Below are 23,766 nucleotides of genomic sequence, written 5' to 3'. Positions count from 1 at the left end.
TCTTTTTGCATACAATTAAGAAATAGGTGCATAAATGGAAGAATCAATCCTAACAATAATCCAAACTTGATTTGCCTTTGAACTTCATCTCCATTTGTGTGTTAATAGGTAATTCATACTTAACATGAATAGAAGAATTCTAGATTTTCTCTCAAAACTAGTAAGTTCATCTCTTAATTTCTCCTAACTCAGGAAATGGCACTATGACTCATTTAATTACTTAAGCAAAAGTACTGGCAGTTTTATAGGTAACTATTTTTTTCTTTAATCCCCATATGCAATTTCAATAAACAATTGTGGATTATGACCAATGTAATTTATCATGCTATGGCTGGAAATAGACAAAAAGATAAAATAACTCATCTAATATCAAGTTATTGGGTGCAGATGGCATGATAAGGATAAAGAGGAAGGTGCCAGGTGCTCCAGAAGTATAGAGGAAATCAAAGAATTGAATTGACGTGGTCAGATCCAATATGCATATTGCTTTGGAATGAATACAAACTAGAGAATGTAAAATTAGTGAGGAGCTAATCATAATTATTCAAGCGTGAGAGTAAAATAAATTAAGGAGGAAGGTCCTTTAAAATAGTTTGATTTAATGTCAAATTGAGACATTAGTCAATGCTAAGAAGATTTGTAATACTGAAGTAGAGTACCCATGTCCTTGAAGGTCTAGGTCAGGAAGACAAAAATCCTGAGCTGGACAACTCAAGTATTTTGTTTATTTAAGCAACCTAAAATAAACAGAATGCTGTGATTCTGAGTCTTCGGGGAAAGGGCCCAGGAATTCCCACTGAAGTCTAAGCTCTTTATGGTATACCAAAAAAAAAAAAAAAAAAGAGAGAGAGAGAGAGAAGAAAAACAAAACAAAACCAAACAAAAAGAATGCTCATCAGTCATGATTCAGGCCCTCTGATTAGAAAGAACAGAAGTTTGTATTATTATATACATAATCTACATACATATCATAAGTACCTATTGGGGCATACATAAGGGATCTTTGAATGTGCAGTGGATACAGTATAAATAATTAATAGGGGGCAGCCCCGGTGGCGCAGCGGTTTAGTACCGCCTGCAGCCCAGGGGATGATCCTGGAGACCCTGGATCAAGTCCCGCGTAGGGCTCTCTGCATGGAGCCTGCTTCTCCCTCTGCCTGTGTCTCTGCCTCTCTCTCTCTCTCTCTCTCTGTCTCTATGAATAAATAAATAAAATCTTAAAAAAATAATTAATAGGGAAGATATTCAAGCAACTGCTAACTTCACATGCTGGACTATGTTATTTGAGAAAAGATTACTATATTATGGAAAAAGTAAGATTCTGATTTCAAAGAATATGAGCACAGGTTAAATTTTTACTGCTCAACTTTACAAAACACAAAGGCAGGGTTTTAATTTCAATTCTGAATGAAAACATTCCAACTTCTTGCAGTGCATTGGATCTTTCCTTTGGAACTCTTTTATGATACATTACAGCTATACATTTTTACCAATTAGCTGAGATTCCTGGTTGACAGAAAGTTGATACACAGTTCTTTGAGTATGTATTTCATAATATGGGGCTAGCAGTTTCTACAAAATGGAGTTATTTAGGTCTGTGAGCATTTACATTGGCAATTTGCAGAAATTATATCATTGATCATGGAATAGACTTTTCCCATACCATCTGTTATTATTCAGAGAATTTAATTTCACAAATGAAAACTAGTTGATAAAAATCATCAATGCTAAGACTGCTGAAAGGTATTTCTCCTCTAAACATTATGGTTTATTTGCTTTCTCAACAATATGTTCTTGATTATCTCAGCTATAGAATAAGACACAATGTATTTTTCTGCCATTTCCTTACTGAGCCTAATTTACCATTTGCCATCACTTAGCAAAAAGGACATAACCAGCAAATCAACCTAATCGCTCACTAAGGAAATTTGCCTCGTGGCACAGAAAGAAATGTCTTTCATTCCAATGATACAATAAGAAAGATAATTGTCATAAAACATACATAATGCAAGGAAAATGTACTCAAAATATTATTGGAAAAGATCCAGATTATATCTCTGAGTTGCTGCCAAATTGATTTTTTGCTATTTAATATTATTCCTCACTCATAATAACTCCTTTTATCATTATCAGTGTAATCAACTCTGTAGTTGATTTGATTCAAACACTAAGCCACACAAAGCAACAGATTGATGGTTCCTTTTGCAGTCAGTGTATTATGTCCTTTCAACATGGTTCTGATTGTATAATCATTTTCTTAGGGTGAAGAATTATTATTATTATTATTATTATTTAAAAATTTTATTTATTTTTTCATGAGAGACACACAGAGAGAGGCAGAGACACAGGCAGGGGGAGAAGCAGGCTCCCCACAGAGAACCCAATATGGCATTCAATCCCAGGACCCCAGGATCCTGCTGTCAGCCAAAGGCAGAAGTTCAACCACTGAGCCACCGAGGCGTCCCCCTAGGGTGTAGAATTAATACCCAGAGATAGAATGGTAGAATTTTAGTGAATGATTTAAGTACCATAGGTTATCTTGTCTATTTATTTTATATTGTGAGATGTAAAATGTCATAGTCAATATAACTTGGACTTTGAAATCAAATTGCTCTGCATACAAATCTGGATCCTATCACTAGTCAGAAGCTTTTTGAATCTTGGTGTCTTCATCTGTAAAATGGAGATAATGGAGATAATAATAATAATTTCAGGGATATATTTTAAGATAAAGTGAAATAGCATCTGAAGAGTATTTCTTGCTAAAAGGATTACCCCAGCATCATGATTAAGAACTTGGTCTCCAGGGCACCTGTGTGGCTCATTGGTTGAGCATCTGGCTTTGGCTCAGGTCCTGATCCCAAGGTCCTGGGATTGAATTCCACATCAGGCTCCCTGGAGGGAGTCTGCTTCACTCTCTACCTATGTCTCTGCCTTTCTCTTTATGCCTCTCATGAATAAATAAATAGAATATTTAAAAAAAAGAACTTGGTCTCCATAGACAAACAAGTTGTTTGTGTGCTTTGGCCAAATCAGTTTATACCATTAATCAAAAGTTTGCTCGTGTGCAAAATGAAAATTATTCCTTCAATATTTATTGGGCACTAGCAGTGCTCTCATGGAGTTTTTATTCTAGTAGGGACATAACAGTACCTAACATTTAGGGTTATTTTGAGTATTAAAAGAAATATACAATGCTTAGCCACTAATAATTATTTTATACAAATGTTGACTACTGTCATTATTATATGGGAGAGACCTTAATAGTGTGAAGATTTAAGAGATAAAAGTAGTGGATGAGAATTAGTGAAAGAAGATGCCTTAGTGAGGGAGGGAAATAGAAGACAAGGAAACAGGAGTGGGTAGGTCGTTGGGGTGTGATGGGTGATATCTCTAATCGATTTCCTACAGCAGAAGGTCTGTGTAAGAAAGCAGTAAGGGAAAAAGTTTTGAAATATAGTGTGATTGCACTTTATGCAGGGTACTGAGGAGGTTATGCTTATTCTCTGGCCAACAGGAATTCCTGGTGCCTTCTGACGAGAACACTACTACTATGTGAAAAATAAAGTGAATGACCAGTGAGATTTCATTGCCCCCTTCCTATAGAGTGTGAAATTCTTTAGACCCCATCAAGGACATATGATTGTAGGGGATCATATTTAAAAATATAACAAATTAGTCCTATAACCATGTTACATATTATAGATTTGTGGTCTTCTGATATATCCCTCTTAGAAGAAAATAGCCTTGAACAAAGTTAGACTCTTCCCGCATAGTAAACTGTTGTTTACTTCTCCCTGTCTCTTTTATCTTATCTGAAAATATAAAGCTGGAGCTTCAAAGTCATTAGGAATAGAGAGTCTGTCCTACACTTGAATATCCTTCATATGAAGTGCACTCCAGAGGAAGAATTTAATGATTATAGTAACAGACTGATGCTCTCAACACCCCTGAAATTCTGCAATGAAGGTCATTCTACAAGGAGTTCCTAGAAGCAACAGCACACAGCTCTGCTCAAAACTCAGAGTAAGCTCCTCAATAGGTTACTTCCAGAGGTGAATCTGATCCTTAGTCTTCCTTCCTTGTCAGGCAAACATCTCCCTAGTTTTATTTTGAATTTAGGACTGTTGCAAACAACAAAAGAGAGACGTTTAGCTATAAACAATCTCTTCTTCCTAGAGGAAATACACCAAGGTTGCCTTACTGAGCTAGACACCAGATTTGTAATTTCAACCTAGCAACTAATTTGGGAAGTTAAATGCTCTTACCTCCATAAGTCACGTCCTTTTCTCCCCAGGGCAAGTACAAAAAAGCATAGTAACAGCTTACACAGAGGCATAGGATTAGTGCTTGTGTTGAAGACAAATATGTTCTTCCAAGCTTCACCAAAGACACAGTTATTATACTCTTATATTTTATACTTTCTCCTCAGACTACAAAGAGGCGATGAGTTGCCCTCTGGTATATTTTTTTAATCTTTCTAATAATAATGTTTTTAACCCATCATCTAACTCAGTTAAGTAGGAGAAGTATTCCCTTAGTGAAAAGAGATTAAAAAGAAATATGAGCATATTGGGAGACAAAGAATAGCAGACAATATTAATCAGGAGAGGCTAAATTTTACTGGAAAGATTAGAACACTATCCCAAGGTAGTCTGTGAATGATTTGAGGATATAAGAGTAAATATATCAAGAAAAATAAATCTTCCTAAAACCTGCCAACGTCAGTAACATTAAATTAATAACTACAAGAAAATTTGTAGTTTCGTGGTTTCATTCTGACTTGAAATGTTTGGATTTGTGAAGAACATACCCAGGTCCATAGTAAAGCAACTGTTAAATACTAGATACATAAGCTTCCAAAAAGTGGAATCTTTCCCAGTGTCTTCTGCAATGGACAATTACCCTGTAATTCTTTTCCTCAACCTGCATTTCAGCCTAAGTCATTACAGTTAGGCTCACAGAACTGGCTGGCCATGAAAATGGTAAGCTTAGGAGAGAATTTAACAAGGAAAACAATTCCATTTTCTTTCCAAAATATTATCTAGGTGATTTAGAAGGATATAGGAATCCATGTGTTAAAGCAGGAAATAGCCAAAATCCAATTTCTTCCCCATAATTATATACTAAAAATAGCAAGCAAATTTTTTTGTAATAAAAAAAAAACTGAGTGAATAATCTGAATCCTGGCTCTCAAAAATGTATAATAAATCAATGTACAAAAAAGCTTATAAGATGTTAAATGGTATTTGAGAGGCATGCCTGGGTGGCTCAGCAGTTGAGCATCTGCCTTGGGCCCAGGGCATGATCCCGGAGTTCTGGGATCGAGTCCCATATCGGGCTCCCTGCATGGAGCCTGCTTCTCTCTCTGCCTGTGTCTCTGCCTCTCTTTCTCTGTGTCTCTCATGAATAAATAAATAAAATCTTTTAAAAAGTGGTATTTGAGAACATACATATATTTGGAGATGTGACAGGAACTATGTAATACCAGATTCAGCTAGTTGAGATCTTTAAGTGAGATCTTTGGATTTTGATTGCAAGAACACTACATACATTCACAATTCTTTTATATTTACTTCTATCCATTTGTTTTATAATCACTAATTAGCACCAAACCAGCTATTCCTGAACATTACTAATATGAGCATTTTTACTCAATCATTTAGCATTTTGCATATCCGTGTATTTACTGTGATCCTACTCTTCCCACTGACTCTGTCATTAAAATAAAAGCATGTAATCTCAGAATTTCCTGTACAGACTTCAACAACAAGGATACATTATTAATAAAATAAAAATGAGCTTACACACTTGTTTTTAGAGCCATTACCTGCTGGTCTTTACGACTATAATCATTTCTTTTAGCCTTTAAGCAGTGCTTGTTAACATTCAGGATGTCTGTAAACACACGTAAACATCTGCTTTTCAGGAGTCTGGAGTCTGTTTATTAATGAGTTAATCATCGAGACTTCAACTGAAATGAGATCATCTCTGTGTAATCTTTACCAAATTATTTTAACCTGCAAGAAACTCAGCTTCTTTATCTATAAAATGGAGAAATTGGTACTGATCTCTTAGGGAAAATCTGAGTATTTAATTGAGGTAATAAGCATGAAAAAAACTATTAGATTGCCAGCAAAGTAATAGGTGCTTAACAAATGCATATGTGTTTTCCGGAATTTACTTTTGTATCATTGTAGGTATGATCAACTTCCTTTAGTAGTGGTATATAGGGAGACGTTTCTAGTTCTGGTAGACTATGTCCATCAAAATATTATTTTTTTAAGATTTTATTTGTTTATTCATGAGAGACAGAGAGAGACAGTGAGAGAGAGAGAGAGAGAGAGAGGCAGAGACACAGGCAGAGGGAGAAGCAGATTCCCTGCAAGGAGCTCGATGTGGGACTCGATCCCGGATCCTTGGATCACACCCTGGGCTGAAGGCAGATGCTCAACCACTGAGCCACCCAAGCATCCCATGTTCATCAAAATTTACCCATTGACTCCATTTTATCTTCTGCCATAGTTTATAAAACTATCTCTAAAGACTTATGTCAAAGCAGATTATATTTTACGTAGGTAATATAAAGTCATATATTACTCAATATTAATAGAGGAGAAAAGTATTTTACAAAGCCAGTAAAAGTTTGTATTTAAATAAAATTCTTTTTAGTCTCCTTAAAGGATAATCCTAAGCTCCCAGTTTTAAAATAGCTACCTATTTGTATTGTTGTTAAATGAGCTCTACTGGTGTCTTTAGATGATCTTGTGTTCAGAGTTTACATTGTAAGTTCCGATTAAGCAAAAATTCACTAAGAATACTCTTTATTGGGCAGCCTGGGTGGCTCAGCAGTTTGGCGCTGCCTGCAGCCCAGGGCCTGATCTTGGAGACCAGGGATCAAGTCCCACGTCAGGCTCCCTGCATGGAGCCTGCTTCTTCCTCTGCCTGTGTCTCTGCCTCTCTCTCTCTTTCTTTGTGTGTGTCTCTCATGAATAAATAAATAGAATCTTTTTTTTTTTTTTTATGTATTTATGATAGGCACACAGTGAGAGAGAGAGGCAGAGACACAGGCAGAGGGAGAAGCAGGCTCCATGCACCGGGAGCCCGACGTGGGACTCGATCCCGGGTCTCCAGGATCGCGCCCTGAGCCAAAGGCAGGCGCCAAACCGCTGCGCCACCCAGGGATCCCATAAATAGAATCTTTAAAAAAAGAATATTCTTTATTTTCTCTAATAGCTTACCTTGGCCTAGACACTAAAAACATGATTTCTGGGTCCAGACTTCCTGGTATGAATACTGGCATGGCCGATGCCTAGTTTCATGTTTCTGAGTAATTAATGTCCACCTTCCTTAATTTTTGTCTATTTAAAATAAAGATATTAATAACATGTACTGCATGAAATTATTTGAATATTAAATTATAAAATGTAATAAAATGCAATTAAATGATAAAATGTGTCATGGCAGTAAGCAAAATGTATTAGCTGCTATCATTATAGTTTTTCAGTGTCCAAAAGTGTCAAAAGAATCTTGAGAAAGTTCCAGCTTCTATTGTGTAATTTTATCCTGATCACTTTCACCCCCTAATTATGAAAAAATTTATATATTTTATGCACTATTACTTAAGTATAAGTAATAAATAATATACAAATTATATATAAATATATAATAAATATATATATTTATATATATATATAGAAGCAGCTCTTCATCAAAGGCTATCTAAGGGCATATCTTCTTGAGGGTTCTTTTTTTTTAATACTGATGAAAAGATTTTTGTTTTAATGAACACAAGTTAATAGACTTGGAATTTTGTTGGTTAAAACTCATCTCTGGCAACCAAATATATGGATTAGGATTAAATGATGCAAAAGTGTCCTGGCTCCTATCTTGGATGTAAGAGCCCTGAAAAGCTGTCACATCTAATCCAACAACAAGAACAAGTCAGAGGATATGCTAAATCATGAATCCAGAAAACAAGAGTCACAGAATAGCCAAGAAGACCAGAATTGAAAAAAAAAAAAAAAAGAATAAAATTTCAAAGGAGATAAGGGATATTTAGCATTAACTACTCTGTGGCGATAGGAGGAATACAAAGACCTCTGTACAATTAGATAGGAAGAATTCAGCCAATTCTTTTACTCAATTACTAAAGGCCAAGTGTGAAATAGTATGAGGGTATAAAATCTCAGAATGTTGTAGACACAAATGGAGTTTGCACTCACTCACAGGCTCTTTTCGATAGAGCACACTAGGTCATCACAAAGACTGATAAAACAGTAGAAAAGACATCACTTTTCTTAACGCAGAGCTAGATGAGTGGAGAGACCACTGCTACCCTACCTGGTCTCTTCTCCACTAAAGAATAAATTATTAAGTTACCAGCAAAAGGAAGAGAAGCAAATGCTTTTGAACACATGTGCAGACCCATTGCATCAAAAAAAAAAAAAAAAAAAAAAAAAAAAGGTAAAAGAAAAGGATCCTAAAAGAAAAGGATCTTTTACTCCTGGAGAAGGGGCAGGAAACTCTCCTGGGCCAGATCACTGAGGATCTCTTGCTGCAGTCCTATGTGTTGGCCTGAGATCAACCCCAAAAAGTACTCACTATGTTATATCCATTGTTTGTACATCAAAGGGATCCAGAAATATTCAGTCTCTGATGAATTTCCTTTTCCAATTTCAGGCCACCGAGGAACTGTGGAGGGAGGCTGTGCCTTTTTTTCTTCTGTTGCTACATTTATGCTACCAGTTATCTGCTAGTTGAAAAGTCTAAATGTCAGCAATATGTATTATGCTCATTCCCATTGAAGTTAGAGAGAAAACTAGAAATAGGATCAACTGTAAGCCTAGAAAGGTACCTGAGAGCTGTAAGCACTCAGACACATCTATGCTTCTCTTTTGCATTTGCCATGCATATCTTTTCTTAAAATGTATCATTGTTTTCGAATAAATTAATTCAAAGGAGTGAGCTTTTTTAAGAACATTATCATTGCCTTTATGGCCATTAGCAATATATAAATGTACTAACTTCATAACAAATTCACTAGGATTTAGTGCTCAAAAAAGTCAAATATTTTTAAAGTCTATATATATAACTGTGAGGAGTTTTTGTGGAAAATAATCTAAAATTCATACTGAAAATTAAGTTTTGTGAAGTTTTAAGGGAGAGATGCCAAAATGAATTCACAGTAAATCAGGTACATTAGACTATACTCACTCTTTCACTGCCCATCACTCTTTTCATATTTTCCCTTCCTTGCTTAGAGATGTTAGATTCTATAATGTGACACTCCCTTACAAAGATTATTAATACTTTCAACACTGGCTAATCAGTCATATCAAGTTGACAAAGCCCTAACTAGTTAAGCCCAGCAATTTACTCTTGAAAAGTTAATTTATTACCAGAAAACATCTCAAAGCAGTATTGACTGCTCTCTTTAAACTCATGACCATTAGTGTCATGTTGGTGTTCAACACTAACAAATTATAGCATCAAATTACAGATTTGGTTCAACATTTTCCATTCTCCAAACCACTTCTTAATAAATTCTCAACTCTGTTTTCTGATGATAGTATCATCTCTGATGAGAGACAAATCTAAATAATATTGGAGGATCATTTCCTTCCCCTTTTGGCAGCTCAACTGGGGGGATTTCTCAGAGGAACAGCAAAGAAGACCTTTGGCTCACGTCAGCATTCCTGAAATACCAGGTGTTTGTCATAACCTGGCAAAATGTGGACCTACTCCCCAATATTCTTCAAGTTCCTTTAAATATTTCTTGTCACTTAGAGGAAATACAGGTTCTGTAGCCCAGCTTTGGCTAACCCAGTTAGCCGGTATGGGACAGGCTTGTTCACGCTGTCATAGGTGTATCTGCAGTCTGCACAGGCTCCTCCTGCTGCAACCTTGGTCTCACTGGGTATGGGTCTACTTTGCCCAGGCTTTGCTGTGGAAAAATGAGGCTTCTGGAGATTGATTGCACTTTAATATGTTTTTGCTTATAAGATCTTCCCCCCCCATACATGTTAGATTATATCTGCTCTTTAAGGCAATGTGTTCATGACGCTCTTGAGTGACATTGAGACATTATATTATAGAGAAAATAAAAACAATCTTTCGGAAACTCACTTGTCTTTTCTCCACTAAATCTGCTCAGAGAGGCAGTTTAGCCTAATGCTTAAGAAAGTCTTTTCTGGAGCCCACCTGATGGAGTTGAATCCCGGCTCCCAGTCATCAGTTATGTGACCTTGAGCAAATTGTTTTTCTTTTCTGTGCTTCAGCTTTTTATCTGTAAAATAGGAATGTTACAACTTGTTGGGTTGTAGTGAGGATTTAGTTAATATATGTATCCTATTTAAACAGGCTCTGACATATAATAAATGAGTATTAGTGTTTGTTCAGTGAATGAAGACTATCTGTAACTGAAGCAACATTCTCTGTTTTCTGCTATTACAATGGAAGATGGAAGAAGTGGCCTCTCAAAGGCCAGCTCCACTTGTTGATTCAGATCCTATTTAATTTATAAAAATTCATTCTTACATGCATTCTCTATTTCTGCTATAATCAATTTTTCTAACTTCTGGATCATTCTGACTAGCATGAAAATAATTTTTATTATCTCTCAAATTAATAAAAATGTTTCCTTACCCTTTATCTTCTCCATCTACCAATTCAATTATCTTTCCTCCTTGACAATAAACTCATAGAAAGAGGTTATTGTGGCAGAATACATATTCCAAAAATGTCTCTAGCAATATTTCTAGATCCACTCTAAAATGTTACTGATCCCAGTAAGAGATGGGTTTTTATCCCTTCTTCTTGAGAAAGATTTTGATACTATCTCTATAAATAGAATGTAAGAAGTGATGTTACTCCAGGCATAGGTAATAAAAGATAATATGCTTTCCCCAGATTCTCTTGGGGTCCAGCCATCCTGCAATGAAGAAGGCCCAGCCATATGGGGATGTCAAGTTTAGGGGCTCTGTAAACAGCTTCAACTAATATCAGTCTTCAACCAGCTTCATCCTCCAAACATTGAGTGAGCAAGCCTTCAGATAATTTTAGCACCAAACTTTGAATCTTCTGGTTTGATGTCCCAATCTTATAGAGCAGAGATGATCTATCCCTGTCATGATCTGTTCAAATTCCTGACCCACAAGATCCACGAGTACAATAAATAATTGTTTTATGCCACTGAGTGGTGGGGTAATTTGTTATGCAGCCATAATAACTGGATCATTTGTTTATAATAATTAGAGTGAATACCTCAGGGCCTGCCAATTTTCATAAGGAAATACCAAATTGCTGGAGATATGGAAATTATAAGAGAAAAGTTAAAATAAATGAAGATATCATTCTGAAATCCATCTGACAGAATTTCTAGGAAAAGGCTATGAAACATACAATTAAGAGATAAATAAATCAAAGAAGGAATCTTCTAAAGGTGAAGAAAGATTCTTCATTTTACTTGCATTGTGATCCCCCTAAATTATCCAACTTATATAATTGGAAAATATAGTAGTGGCAATTTTTTCCTTCTACTGTTCTGTTTAAAAGGTATTTCAAACTCTCAAGAATCAGAGTGTATTAAGTATATATTATAAATTAAAATAAAAATACAAAACAAGTATAATAATGTTTCAAAGAGTTAATGGTAGAGTTTTATATACAATTTCTTTTCTTAGCAACATTGCCTTTTTAAATTGTTACCTTATTTCTATGAGTCTAAAAGAAATAGAATAACACTTAACATCATTCCCTGGAGGATTCGTGACATTTGATATATGAATTATTGACATTGACAAGAAAATTAATTTTAGCTTTCAAAAAGTAGGACATTATCTATTAATAATATGAAAACACACTGTAATTCAAGTTTTTAAAGATTGCTTCCAAGCAAATGATGAATTTATATAATTTTCTACTTTCTTTAAATAATATCAAAATTTATATCAAAATTTCACTTCACATTCTGGATGGAATGGTAGGAATTACATACTTTTTTGCTAATTATAGATGTGATTAGTCATTACTTTTATCCACATAATTTTGTCATATCTCCAAAATTCTAAATCAAATATTTTTACATATAAATGAAAATAAATATATCTTTCTACCTTGATATATGAACCATTTCAAGATTTGGTATCATCCTAATTCTTATCAATATCAGTAACAGCACCATCTACAAATCAGTAATTTTTAATATTCCTGTTTGTACACAGCTACATTTTTTTCCTTCAGTTTCCTTTTGTTGGTAACTACATAACAGTGCCTTGACTTGCTACAGACACTGACTTTACTCATGTTTTTTTTTTTTTTTCTCTTTCATCCCTTGATGCCCCTTTCTCCCTCATATATTCATGCTCCATGAATATTGTAATTTTCTTGCATATTTTTGACCCTCCAGCCTCTTTATTCTTCCATTAAACACATAAGGCAAATACCTCATGCTTGTTAATTTGAACTCTGTGCCAATCTTGTATCTACACATGAAGACCAAGCTCAGTACGCCTAGGAAAAAAATCACTCAAACATGATCTCATTTTAATGGCTGATTTCATTTTAAAATTTAAACATATCTCTCAGTAGCTCTCAGAAATTTTTACTAACTTTACCCCATTTCCCAGGATAATTTATCATCAAATACTATAGGCAACATTTTCACCTTTATTCAAACTTTAATGTCCCCTCTCTCCTTTTCATTTTCAACTATGATCCAATTTCTTTTTTTACTGAAAACTTTTTTCAAAGTGAATTATACACTTTATTATTTCCTTTTATAAAAGTAATATTGTAAGATGTATTAACTAGTTTACATTTAATCCATTCTTTTATGCTTTTGTATTTTCAAAATATATTAAAATTATCCAAATGTCTATATCAAGTGCTGTAGCAACTATGGTTCTTTGTGATTGAAGCAAGCATAACATTTGGCCAGATTTTGGATGTGAGTCCCTCTGTATTATCAATTTTGATATTCAAAAGATGTCTTGTTCATTTCGAATGTTGATGAAAAAGCTAAATAGAATGATCTCAGCATTGATATTCTGAACCAATCACAAAGTAAGAAGGTAAATGAAATAATTGCCTTAACAGTGAAGAGGTTTTTTGAGAAACTACTTTAAGGCAGGAAATAAATTACTTGAATGCTCTCTAGTTTTTATTAAAAGAAGAGCTTGCTGCCTTCCTATCATGAGTCACCATCATGGGCACTGATGTGGCTTGTCGTCAGTTCTCTCTCTTGCCTTCTTCTCAGTCCTGGCACTTAGTATAGATTCTAGGCTTCCCACATCCCCACCAAGAAGCATATAACTCTCAGACTTAAGATTTTTCTCTATGATTCAAGGTTTGTTTAGTAATCAAGATGATTTTTAAAATAACTTTTGCTTATGTACTTTATTATTTTTTATTTTATTTAAATTCAATTTGCCAACATACCGTATAATACCCAATTCTCATCTCAGCTGTGCACTCCTTAATGCCCATCACCCAATCACCCCAGCCTTCCCACCTACCTCCCATTCTGCAACCCTTTGTTTACCACAGTTAAGAGTCTCTCATGGATTTTCTTCCTCTCTAATTTTTCACCACTCAGTTTCCCCCCTAACCTATAGTCCCTTTCACTTTTTCTTATATTCCACATATGGGTGAAGCCATATGATAATTGTCTTTCTCGATTGACTTATTTCACTCAGCATAATACCCTCCAATTCCATCCACATCAATGTAAATGGTAAGTATTCATCCTTTTTGATAGCTGAGTAATATTCCATTGTATATGTTTACCACATCTTCTTTATCCATTCATTTGTTGAAGGAAGGACATTGTGGTTCCTTCCATAATTTGGCTATTGTGCATATTGCTGCTATGGACATTGGAGTGTGGGTTTCCCAACATTTCACTGCATCTGTATGTTTGAGGTAAATACCCAGTAGTGCAATTGCTGGATTATAAGGTAGACGTAATTTTAACTTTTTGAGGAACCTACACACTGATTTCCAGAGTGGCTGCACTAGCTTGTATTCTCACCAACAGTGCAAGAGGGTTCCCCTTTCTCCACATCCTAGCTAACATTTGTTGTTTCCTGTCTTGTTAGTTTTAGCCATATCTCATTGGTGTAATGTGGTATCTCATTGTGGTTTTGATTTGTACTTTCCTGATGGCAGGTGATATGAAGCATTTTTTTTTCTTGTGCTTGTTGGCCATGTCTTCTTTGGAGAAATGTCTGTTCATGTCTTCTGCCCATTTCTTGACTGAATTATTTGGCTATTGTGAGTGTTTAGTTTGATAAGTTCCTTATAGATTTTGGATACTAGCCCTTTATCTGGTATGCCATTTGCAAATATCTTCTCCCATTCTGTAGGTTGTCTTTCAGTGGCACTTCCACAAAATGACCCTTCTCAAGATTACCAATAATGATTAGGAGAATTCTCATTACTCAAATAAGATGAGCAGCAGTTTTTGAAGAATTGATTATGTCCTCCTTTTGGACACACTTCTTTCACTTGATTGACAGGTTACTGCCTTCTCCAAATGTTCTGCTCACTTTGCATATACTCAACAGCTATATGTATAAAATAAAGATAAATTAGAGCAAAAAATACTTCCTATTAAAATAAAACATTTAAAATCACAGCTTTCCTTCTCATTTTATTTCAGCCTTCTCAAACTTTAAAACTATTTGCTAGATTATGAAATAATCTAATCTGCACAACACTATTCAAGAATATAAAATTTAATTATGCTCATGTATGAATATTTACAGTTTGGTATCTTACTTTTGTCCAGGCTTTATTTGGACTTTTTTGATAAATAGTACTAATGATAATGTGTCAAGCAGTTTGCTTTGTTATTGTTGTTGTTTTCATTGTTTATTTTTAAAAGAAAATTAGATGTAAAATGAAGAAAACATTGTAACAAGAGAATTTTTAAATATCCAAGTAAGATTTCTACTCAATCCCACTGTATCCAAATGATTTGGAGTCCACTTAACTCTCATCTTTAAAATGAAAGAGACTTTTTTTTCCCTATAATTCAAATAGATTTTGGAGAGCAGGCATGAGAGACACATTCTTAGATTGCTCCTACCTCTCCTTTTATTCTTCTGCAAGAATTCAGATAGCAAAAAAGCAATTCAATAGTAATTCAATAGTGTTCAATTATTTTAACAAGTCTTCTATTCAATAAATCCTGGCAAATTCTCTGGCAGATTCACTCTGTCTACTTACTTTGTGCATAGCCCTTATTCCTCCTCAGTGAAAATGTGGTACTGGGCAGGCAGACACAAATCTATTGTCTCTATATTTATTATAATAATAATAATTAACATTATTATTATTTTAGTAGTAGTAGTAGTAGTAGTATTTTAGAATTGACTCATGAAAACATGTTGGAGATTTATATCCTTCTCTCAAGTTGTATTAGGTGCCTTGGCAGGAATAAGAACTATGAATGGGTGCTAAAACTATGAATATGTGATTAAACTGGTAAAGAGAATTCCACTTTAAGCACTTAGTATTTTAAAATAAGGAAAATCTGAATATAAGTGGGTTAATGATTCAACTTAAGAAAGATATCAAACAAAATGTACAAGTCAGGAATTGATAATAATCTGAAAATAATGAAGAAAAACAATAACAATCTTAGGGTAAAAAGAGCAAAGATTTTTTTTAATTTGTTTAAAACACTAAAACATAAAAAAAACCCTTGAAGATACAAAAATATATTTTACATAAAACATAAGAAAAACTCAGATACTGAAGATACTTAAGACACTTAGCATATCATTAAAATTACAGTCTGAACTTTGAAAATCTAGACAAATTAAAAAAAAGAAAATCTAGACAAATTAGATAATTTTTTAGTAAAGTACAAAATGTCAAAATTGACCCCGTTAAAAGCATTAAGTCTGAATAATAAAATTCTAGAGATATGGTAAAATGCAGAAAGCAGTAGATTTGGTTTCTAAACATTAAGTTAATGATATTTCCTCAGGCCTTAAAACAACTGTTGACTAAAACACATGCAAAGCTTCTCTTAATATTTTTATTAAAATCATTTAACCTTAGCAATGAAATCTGATCAAGATGGTAAAAAATACAAGTTCAAACAGTGGGATACTTTTATTTATGACTATAGAAGCTATAATTCTAAATAAAGTAATAGCTAAGTGAATTCAGCAGTATCAGAAGGATAATAATATATAGATGGTCAGAGAAATTATATTCCAATATTATAAAGATTTTTCCACATTTAGAATTCTATAAGTATAATTTACTTAGAAACTATAATTTAGTTCAGAATTTACTTAGAACCATAAATTCTATAGGAAGCAGTAATTTAAACTACAAATCTAATTAAATAGCTCCAGAAACTATAAAATTTCAATAAGAGAAATAAAGCAAAACCTGGATATGGATTTAAAAAAACCAATCAACTCATTAAAATAGCAATCACAAAGAAACATGATTCCAATGAAATTATTTAGATAAAATTATTTCAAATTTCTCATTGAAAGATGATTGCCTTAGTAGCTAAGAATTTGCAGCTGAATTCTGGGAAAGAGTGAGCTGCACCACATCAGTTCCTATATGCAGGGACAGCCATTAACAGCTATATAGTCTTGGTTTTCTTGACAAACATTTACCCATATCCTACTACAACACAGCAGAAGGCGGATGGGCTTCCAAAAAATGGTGGATGCTATTTGGAAAAGGAAAAAAGGAAAACTGATGATTGATAAATAACTATTAATGTCCAATTTGCCATGTGAAATGTTACATTTCTAAAGGCTAAAAATCTACATACAAAATGTAAAATAAGAGTGTTATAAAGACTAGATCTAAATGTAAGAGAGTTGTTGAATAAACTTGTAGTGCTAGAAATCTTCCTAGGATTTATTTGCAGTCACTTTTTCACTGAAACTACACAAATGATTCTTTTTCAACCTGCTGATAATAAATTTCACATTTACATGTTTCAGCTGAATCATCATTTATTTCATGATAACAAAGCGAAAGACGGTTTTTTTTATCTGATACAGATTAATTCTGTTAATATTTTTCATAGTTTGTACTTGGATATCTGGCTAGAAATTTTGGTTACTGAAAATGAAATTAAAATAATTCTAAATAAAAAAGATAGCTCCTAAAATAAGTACATAAATATGCTGTATTTTATCAATTTTCTTTTAAATTTTTAGTATGTTTAAAATCAGAATGGGTTAATCAGTAATTTATCATATTTAAATTAGGATACTGGTGTTGTTTCATTAGAATAGCCTAAATGATGAGTCCTACAATTGATAACATCTTGACTGATATCTAAAATTTACATATTTTATAAAGCATCAAGAAGAACATCAGAAGTTCTACAGAATAGGGGCGACCGGGTGGCTCAGTTGGCTTAGCATCTTCCCTTCAAGTCAGGTCATGGGGTTCTGGGATCAAGCCCAGCATCAGTCTTCCTGCTCTGCAGGGAATCTGCTTCTCTTTCTCTCCCTCTAACCCTCCCCACTGCTTGTTCTCTCTCTCAAATAAAAAAAAAAAAAAAAAGTTAAGTTTTATTGTTTCCATTGTATCCTACCAGTTTTATATATGGCATTCTCAATGCTATGGAGTTGTGTTTTTCTTTATTTTCATTTATTCTTCCTTCACCATGACTTATTTTCAGTATATGCTAAAATATTCAAATATATGGAATTTTCTTACAGCTTTTTGTTATTAACTTCTAATTTGTTTTTGTTACAAAAGAGAATGGGCTCTACGTGATACCAGTTCTCAGAGATAATTGAAATTTAATTTATGCCCAATCACATAATTATTTTTATACATATTATTCCCATGCTCTTTAGAAAATGGAATATTTTCCCATTGTTAGATACAGAATTTGATGCACATGCATTAGCTAAAGTTCATGGATTTTATTATCAATTTTTCTACAAATTTTCTGATTGTTTTCTATTCAATCTGTCTATAGCTAAAAAAGTATGTTGAAGTGTTATGCAATGATGTTGGATTTTTTAGTATTTCCTGTAATGCCATGAATCTTTAATTATTTTAATATTTTTAGATGTGTATACTTTAAAGTCATTAGAGCTTTTTGTCAAGTTCAGCTTTGTCTCAAAAGATTTTTACTATGTCCTCAATGATGCTTTTTATCTAAGGTTATTAGTCTGAAAGTAATTCAGTTTTATCAATATTTATTGCTCAGTGTTCATTACAATACTGAGCTAATCATAAAAACTCAAGACATTTTTGTCAAAGAAAAATTTGACATCATTATCTTTAAAAGACTGATTTTTAAGTGATTCTGGATTCAATATAGGATAACCATCCTTCAGGATGACATATGAAGATGTCATAGCACTGAAACAGCCATTAACAATTAGTCTGGATACCTTATTTTAAAACATGACTTTCTGCAATGTGGGGCACTATTATTACTGGATTTGTATCTCAGCCACAAATGAAATACAAACATAACAACAGAAATAAACTTTCCAGACTTTTTTTACAATAAAGGATATTTCATGTCTTACAGAATCTGTAGATATGTATCATATTTACAAATATATTTAGGTTTTATGTATTTAATCAAACTTTAAATAAACTTTAAATTAATGTTCAATTCATGCAAAATATGCTTGTAACCTGTGGAAGGATGGGAAATTGTGAATGTGGAGGTTCAGAAAATACTTAATTTTTTTCACTTAAATCTATTTTATTTATATATAATTTATGTATCATAAATAGCATACCTTTACATACTCTGCCTGAAGATTTTTATAAAATCTTTTATAAAATATTTTGTCTATGTCTATGAGGTCATTTTAGGCCAACCTAGGTTTTTATCAAAGATATAGATAGCACATTTCTTAAAAATGAAGATCTTCTGAAGAAAATTTAATTGAGTTTAGGATATACCTACGATATAATCATTTTCAAAAATCACACAGCTCCTTGAAAGATGATTTCTTTACTAAGAATTAAGAGCAGTGTGCTATACACTAGATATCAAAGTTTCATATTCAGCAGATCCAGGGCATTCCACAATAAGAAAATATAACTGATGGAATTATTTTACTTTTTAAATTAGAGTCTTCTTCATTTACCTTTAAGATATAGTAAAATGAATTAACAAGCAAATAACATTTGTACTACCTCACCAATTAAAGCTTGAAAGCAGTATGCTCTCAATGCAGAGCTGTTTAGTAGATAGGTTCTGAAATTGTATTTTATTTAAACATAAGTTGCAAACAGTGGTAAAAATATAGAATCCAAGATCTTCATTACCTGCTTTTGATTCAGGGAGATGAAGTACAGGTATCTTTAGACTAAATCTTCCCCAAGCAATAAGGTTGCAGTGGGTTCCAAGAATATTCTTGAGAAAGAATAGGTAGAATGTTTTTTTAAGGTGTATTATAAGTGGTCACATTTTACAGGTATATAAGTTAGGTAAAACCTTAAAATTAAAATAATTAAAATAATTAAAAGATATACACTAAGAAACTAGAAATAAATGACAATTTAACCAAGTGAGCTTGGTTTCTTAATGTCTTTAGAACATCATTGTGATCTTTAATTTGCTTTGCCAGGCAATGAGCTTTGAACAAAAGCTTGCTTATTCTGAACTGATAAGAGTACTTTACTTGAAAAATCTTTCAAAATCTTTCACATAAGCAATGATAACTAGTCAGTATTTGTATGAGTCTGAGACTGATTTGCAATACTCTCCTAAATGTGACCATCGCTTATGTCCACCATCAATCCTCTTACCTCTACAGGCCTTTGAGGAAATATTTTGCTTTTTCCAGTGCATGGTTAATAAGAAAAGGACAGCTATTGAATGTGTGTTTAACAGGATGACGAGGAGATCTGGTATTAGAGAAAGTGTAATTGAAATGCAAGTAATTGAAGCATAACAAAAATTCACCAGTAAAGGCTTTTTATCACTTCAGTGAAGAGTTCAGCCTAGCCTTCAATTGCTTCCTGTAATTTCTGTATATAAGACTTGGCTCACTCTCTTGCTCTCTCTCGGAAACATTTGTGATGTCAGAATTACAACCTGAGGTTACAGCACTGTGACACTTTCAGACTCTTCAAGGTTTGTCAAGCACAGTTAATTATATTTACTAGAAGTCTCTCACCTCTCATACTCATGCACCTTAATCATACACACAGTGGAAATCTATAAAGGCCTAGAATAAAAGGAGTGTGTTTAAATGCTGCCTTTAGGACAGACAAGAAGATATATCTGAGATTTTTAAAATAAGGTAATCTGAATATATAATTTTATGTTTTCAGTTTTTTTAAAAAGCTAGCATGAAAACTGATAATGGGGTTTTCTACATAGATTGCTATAGTTCAAAAAGTCTATTTGAAGACTATAATTACTCAACATACTTCAAGTGAATGATGAAAACTTTCTATATCTCATTTTGAAATAGTGTATATTTTCTGTAACTGAAACTATCAAAATTATTTTTAGAGTGGTGAGAAATAAAGCATTATAAGTGCTACGATTTGAAATTTCTGAAGCTTCCAATGAAAAAGGTGCTGTTTAGTAATATTCTGAGGTTATTATTCCTGAAATTTTGTTGTATTAACTAGAAAAACAATATTTAATGAAATCTTATTCAGTTATTTTATTAAAAACTATAATATCTGTTTTGAATGTTGTGTACATTGGGAATATAAAAATTTGAAGGCAATTTCGTTGGATATGAAGCTTCTGCTCATAACAAGAAAGATAACAGAATTTATAAAGCAAGAATCAATGAAGTGAGTTTTGTCATTTTGTAAACATTAGTTACAAAAATACAATAAAATCACATACAAAGATAAACACAAATATAATTTAGAACTGAAGTACATAGGAGACCAATTCCAAACATTTATTTTATGCTTTAAGTTAACAAAGGTAACACACACAATGAAGATAAGAATCCAACAATAAAGATTTTTAATTTAAAAATATTAATAATCTAAAAGCAAACATTTTCGCTCTGTGAAAGATTGTTCAGAAAATGAAAAGACAAAGCACAGACTGAGAGAAAATTGATAAAGGATTATATCCAAAATATGCAAAGAAGGCTTAAAACTCAACAATGAAAAAATACAATTAAATAACAGGTGATATGTCTGAATAGATACTTTACCAAAGAAGATATGAAGATATACAGATGGAAGTTAGGCACATACAAAAACCTACTCAACATCATTTGTCATTACCAAGTTGTCCTTCACAAAGAATGGTGAACAAACTGGAAACTGTGGTACATCTATACCACAGTGGAATATTATCAATCAATAAAAAACGACAGATGATTAAGTGAAGAAGAAGGGGACATCAAAAACTAAAGTCTTGCTATTTGCAGTGATACGGATGGAACTAGAGGATATTACGCTAAGCGAAATAAATCAATCAAAGAAAGACAATTATTGGGCGCCCGGGTAGCTTGGTCGGTTAGTGTCTGCCTTTGGTCAGGTCATGATCCCAGGGTCCTGGGATTGAGCCCTATGTCGGCTCCCAGCTCAGCAGGCAGCCTGCTTCTCCCTCTCCTCCCGACTTGTGCTGTCTCTCTCTCACAGACAAGTAAACGAAGTCTTTAAAAATAGAAAAGACAATTATCATACTATCTCACTCATATGTGGAATTTAAGAAACAAAACTGAAGATCATAGAGAAAGAGAGGAAAATCTAAAACAAGATGAAATCAGAGAGGGAGATAAACCATAAGAGACTTTTAATCATAGGAAACAAACTGAGGGTCACTGGAGGAGAGAGGGGTGGGGATGGGTGATGGACATTAAGGAGGGCACATGATATAATGAGCACTGGGTGTTATATAAGACTGATGAGTCACTGAACTCTACCCCTGAAACCAGTAATATATTATATATCAATTAGTTGGATTTAAATTTTAAAAATAAAAAAAGAATAGAACACCCAAGCTACAAAAAGATATGTATGGATATATTTTAAAGGCATATTGCAAAGTAAAAGAAGCCATTATGAAAAGGCTACATACCATGTCATTCAATTTATATGACACTGTGGAAAAGATAAAATGATCAAGACAATAAATAGATCATAGCTGGAAGGAAACATGTTGGCCTTGTCTGCCACTTCCAGATGCCCTACTAATACCTAACCTGGGTTAGGAGACAGGCATTCTTGATGATTTATTTATATATTTATTTATTTGAGAGGGAGAGAGAGATAGAGAGAGAGAGAGAAAGAGGGGAGGGCAGAGAGACTCTACAAGCCAACTCAACTCCCTACTGAGTGTGGAACTCACTCTGGGTTCGATCCTAGAACCCTGAGATCATGACCTGAGCTGAAACCAAAAGTTGATCACTTAACAGACTAAGTCACCCAGGCACCCAGGAAATGCACCCTTAAATTTTTAAAGTTTCTTTTCTCCTGCAAAGTTTGGACCAAAGTTTTATTTTTTGTCAGCTTTTTTTTTTTTTAATATTGTATTTATTTAATCATGAGAGACACAGAGAGGGAGAGAGAGGCAGAGACATGGGAGAAGGAGGAGCAGTCTCCACGCAGGGAGCCTGATGTGGGACTCCATCCCAGGACTCCAGGATCACGCCCTGGGCAGAAGGCAGGCGCTAAACCGCTGAGCCACCCAGGGATCCCTTTTTGTCAGCTTTTAAAGTTGGGGCTCCAGGAGGTGAGACAGTGACCTCACTCAACTGTCTTCCCCACAACATCCTGCACTCACAGGTCCAAGGGACTCCCCTGAGAGCAGCAGACCCCATGCTGGCCAGCCCCTCCCTTAGATATGGACCTTTTATTTTCCATGTTAAGGTGGAACAAAGGTATAAATATTTATAATTTTTTTGTATCTTTTGTAAAAGGAGGGGCACTAAGCGTGTTTTTTTTTTCTTTTTTTAAGGTTTTATTTCTTTGACACAGAGAGATCAGCATGTTTTTTAATGAAAGTGATACAGATGAATATTTTTATAATCACAAATACAGGCTCAGTATTGTGATGGGGGAGCATGGCATATTCCACTGCCCATCCCAGGGGTTATAATGCAGAGAACTGAATTAAAGTGATTTTGCAACAACAACAAAAAATAGGTCATAGTTGCCTAGGGTTGCAGGTGAGGTTTGAATAGATGAAACACACAGGATTTTTAGGGTGACAAAACTATTTTGTATTGCACTAGAATGGTGGATTCATGATACTTTGCATATCAAATCCATTAAACTTTACATCACAAAGAGTGAACCTTAATGTATGCAAATTTTAAAAAATCGTTTAGAAGGTCTGGGCACAGGATGGAAGGCAGACTGTGACAAGAGAATCTAAATGTATTATAAATGTATGAAATAATCAAACTTAAGGGAGTAGTAACTGAAAATGAATGGAGACCGTAAAACTTAAAATAAATGAAACTATGCATAGTCATTGTATTATATTTGGTAAAGTTGATTTACCCTGGGGATATCGGTTAACAGTTCTGAAACCGTTATACACATATAGTAGAATTCAACAATGAAATAAATGGATGGCAGATGTTAGGAGCCAGGTTTTTCACTGTTGGAGTGGGAAGTTTCAGACAGGCAAAGTGAGAAAGCTAGAATGATCCATATGTTAATGGATTGGAATTGAAGATAATGTGAACTCATGGTTAGCTTACTGCCGACACAGATGGATACATATAGAAATATTTATTTCTAACTTGGAAGCAATCCTGGCAGAGAAAAATGACATTAGGTAAAAACTAGAGGCATCTAAATAAA

The 23,766-nt window shown here is 33.8% G+C and overlaps 2 long non-coding RNA genes across 51 annotated transcripts in view; one reads left to right on the top strand and one right to left on the bottom strand.

The window, feature by feature from the left end:
- Nucleotides 1-9,073: 9,073 nt before the first annotated feature.
- LOC111096509 lies at nucleotides 9,074-19,984 on the bottom strand. Its single transcript, XR_005360408.1, has 4 exons — nucleotides 19,780-19,984; nucleotides 19,297-19,384; nucleotides 10,204-10,288; nucleotides 9,074-9,946 (listed from the first exon to the last, which is right to left on the bottom strand). It is a non-coding gene; the product is annotated as an uncharacterized LOC111096509 (long non-coding RNA).
- A 134-nt stretch (nucleotides 19,985-20,118) lies between these two features.
- Nucleotides 20,119-23,766, top strand: part of LOC111096363 — a 62,634-nt gene continuing 58,986 nt past the window's right edge. For all 50 annotated transcript variants that reach the window (XR_005361086.1, XR_005361129.1, XR_005361123.1 and 47 more), the window contains exon 1: nucleotides 20,119-20,276. This is a non-coding gene — a long non-coding RNA (uncharacterized LOC111096363). The remainder of the gene's footprint in view (nucleotides 20,277-23,766) is intronic.

The sequence above is a fragment of the Canis lupus genome, chromosome 6, assembly GCF_011100685.1.
Source record: "Canis lupus familiaris isolate Mischka breed German Shepherd chromosome 6, alternate assembly UU_Cfam_GSD_1.0, whole genome shotgun sequence".
Taxonomy (NCBI): Eukaryota; Metazoa; Chordata; class Mammalia; order Carnivora; family Canidae; genus Canis; species Canis lupus.
The sequence above is the reverse complement of the archived record's forward strand: the minus strand, read 5'-3'. Positions and strand labels throughout refer to the sequence as shown.